Here is a 3,406-nt window from a genome sequence, read left to right on the forward strand (position 1 = left end):
TTTCATTAGAGTTGTGATCTCACTTTTTCTTCACTTTGTCGTTCAGTTTATGCGAAGAGCAAGACGTCAACCAGTGGTTCCTGTTGACCTTGAGCTTGAGAGGACCGTAAGAAGACTTAACAGAGAGAGAAGAGAAAGAGATAATCTTACTACAGAATCGGAAGAAGTTGTTGTTAAAATGGTGAATAAGAAAACAGGACATTGAGGGAATTTCAGTTCCCACAGTGAATGGAAGTGGGTCAAGTATTACTAGACCTACAGTACAAGCAAACAACTTCGAGATCAAGCCGGCAATCATCCAGATGATCCAGCAGTCGGTTAGATTCAACGGTGATTTGAAAGAGGATCCGAATTAGCACATTGCAAATTTCCTAGAAATTTGGGGGGGGGGGGGGGGGGGAAAAAACACCACAAGTCAAATGGAGTGTCGGATGATGCTATTAGGCTGCGTTTATTCCCATTCTCATTGGGAGATAAAGCAAAGGGGTGGTTAATGGCATTACCACCGGGAACAATAACAACATGGAATGATCTAGCACAGAAATTCCTGACCAAGTTCTTTCCTCCAGCGAAGTCAGCGAAATTGAGAAATGATATCACATCATTTCTACAAGATGATGCCGAGTCATTGTACGAGGCTTGGGAGAGATACAAGGAATCAATGAGAAAGTGTCCACATCATGGTCTGCCAGTTTGGCATCAAGTCCAAACATTTTATAATGGTTTGATGGGTAATGTGCAAACCATGGTGGATGCAGCTTCAGGAGGGGCCTTGCAGAATAAGACACCAGAGGAGGCGTATGAGTTGCTTGAGGTTTTGGCAAGCAACAACTATCAAAGACCGAATGAGAGAGCTACAACATAGAAATCTTCGGGTCTTCACGAAGTTGATGCTTTCACAGCCATCTCAGCCCAACTCACCGCACTTCAAAAACAGTTGGGAACTATGCAGGTAAATTCTATACAAGCACCTCAACTAACATGTGAATTTTATGCAGGAAACCATGTGAGCAGCGAGTGTCAAGTTGGGAACACATTTGCTTCGACATCTTCATCAACGGAGCAAGTGAACTACTTGGCAGGAAATCAGAGACAACCGAACAACCCATTTTCCAACACATATAATCTGGGTTAGAGAAATCACCCAAATCTGGCTTGGGGAAATCAGAACCAACAAGGTAACCAATGGAACCAGAGACAAGTTCCAAATAACCAACCAGGGGTGACAAATCAACCGGGAGATCAGAGAGTAACAAAGTTGGAGGACATGTTTGGTAAATTCATGCAAGAGACTACAGGTTTCATGAATGAGACGAGAACAAACTTTAGAAACCAAGGGGCGTCCATTCGGAATCTTGAGGTACAGATGGGCCAATTGGCCGAGAAGTTGAATGATAGACCGCAGGGTTCTCTACCAAGCAATACCGTAACCAACCCACGTGAACAAGTAAATGCAATTTCGTTGAGAAGTGGGAGAGTTTTAGAAGAGGTTAGGGACCTAAGGAAAGAGGAAACTTCATCAAAGAAAAATGAAGATTCTAATGAAGAAATTGATGAAGAAATTGAAGCTGAAAAGAAACCACCCAGCCTGAAGAAAGATGAGCAGAAGCAGGAACAAGGGAAAGAGAAAAAGAAGGAGAAATTGCCATTCCCCGAGATACCACCAGAATTAGCACATCACACCCCACCCGTGCCTTTTCCTCAGAGATTGAAGAAGAAGAATCAGGATAAACAATTTTCAAAGTTCATTGAAATTTTAAAAAAATTGCATATTAACATTCCTTTTGCAGATGCATTACAGCAAATGCCAAGTTATGCGAAGTTCCTGAAGGAAATCCTTTCGAACAAAAGGAAATTAGAAGATGAGGAAACGGTGATGCTCACGGAAGAGTGCAGTGCAATCCTCCAGAAGAAATTACCCCCGAAGCTCAAAGATCCTGGGAGTTTTACTATCCCTTGCACTATAGGAGATATAACCTTTGATCGAGTTCTATGTGACCTAGGTGCAAGCATTAACCTTATGCCTTTTTCTGTGTTCAGGAAATTAGGAATTGGTAAAGTTAAGCCAACATCCACATGCTTGCAACTTGCAGATCGGTCAATAAAACTTCCAAGGGGTATAGTGGAGGATGTGTTGATTAAGGTGGGCAAGTTTATTTTTCCTGCGGATTTCTTTGTGCTGGATATGGAAGAAGACAAAGAAATTCCTCTTATCCTGGGACGACCATTCTTAGCCATCGGAAGAGCATTAATCGATGTTCAAGAAGGGAAGTTGATCATGAGAATGCAAGATGAAGAAATAACATTTAATGTCCTTGGATCAATGAAAGCTCCACCTGAACAAGAGTCGTGTTTAAAAATTGATGTGGTAAATCAGTCAAGAGTTGAGCCCTGCCAACTGAATAATCCTAAGGTGGAAATTAATAACTGCATTGTAGAACCGAATAAGTTTGGCAGTGAGGACCATGACGGAAGAGGTTGCACAAAATTCCAAGACAAGCCACAACCGAATTTGAGTACACATAAGGAACGGGTCTCTGGGATAGAAAAAGGTGTAGTTAAGCAAAGAAAAAGGAAGGCGGTCAGAGAGAAGAGTCGAACTACCAAAGTTATGACCAACGGGTGGAAATGGGTAGTGAAACTTGCAACAAAGCCAATGTGTGGAAAAGATCATCAACAAATGAAGCTCCGGTACAAGGGAAATTTCCGGGAGGTGATGTATTTGGACAGTCCGGGCTGATTGAGAGTTGAGAGTTGAGAGAGTCAAGCTTTCGATTGTAAACAAGCACTTCTTGGGAGGCAACCCAAGTGTTTTTAACTTTTTGTTTGTCAATTTTGGTTGTTGAATTTGTTAATTTCATTTTTTTAGTTGTTATGAATGTTTAAAATTGTTTTTGGGTGTTTCAGGTGAAGTCTTGAGCCAAAAGAAGGTATGAAAAATTTCCAGACTTCGCAGAGACATGAAGAAAAACAGGTAAGCTCCTGGCCATTGTCGCTTCGGCGAAGAAAGTGAAATTTTTTTGCAAAATTTGGCTAAGGCATTTCGCCGCGGCGAAGAAAGCTTTGTATCCTCGGGAAGATTTCGCCCCGGCGAAGAATTTTGCTTCGCCGCGGCGAAACCTGGGAAATTTTTAGGGTTTATATTTGATGAACTTCGCCGCGGCGACGAGCCTTTTCTATAAATACTAACTTTTCTTCTTCATTCTTCACGCCGCCTTGCATTTTGAGTTGAGAGAAAATTTTTCAAACTTCCATCTTTTGCTTCCAAATTGTGTTTCCAACCAAAAATCTTACTCTACAACATTCCTAAACACCAAAACAACCCTTATCAACAACAAATTTCACGAAAATTTCACAAAAATTTCACAAAAATTTTTGGATCGAAAAATTGGGGCTTTATTTTTTG

The 3,406-nt window shown here is 41.3% G+C and overlaps 1 non-coding gene across 1 annotated transcript; it reads right to left on the reverse strand.

Moving 5' to 3' along the window:
* Nucleotides 1–580: 580 nt before the first annotated feature.
* Nucleotides 581–687, reverse strand: LOC116141048. Its single transcript, XR_004129728.1, has one exon. It is a non-coding gene; the product is annotated as a small nucleolar RNA R71 (small nucleolar RNA).
* Nucleotides 688–3,406: the final 2,719 nt, after the last annotated feature.

The sequence above is a fragment of the Pistacia vera genome, unplaced genomic scaffold (assembly GCF_008641045.1).
Source record: "Pistacia vera cultivar Batoury unplaced genomic scaffold, PisVer_v2 Contig39, whole genome shotgun sequence".
NCBI lineage: Eukaryota > Viridiplantae > Streptophyta > Magnoliopsida > Sapindales > Anacardiaceae > Pistacia > Pistacia vera.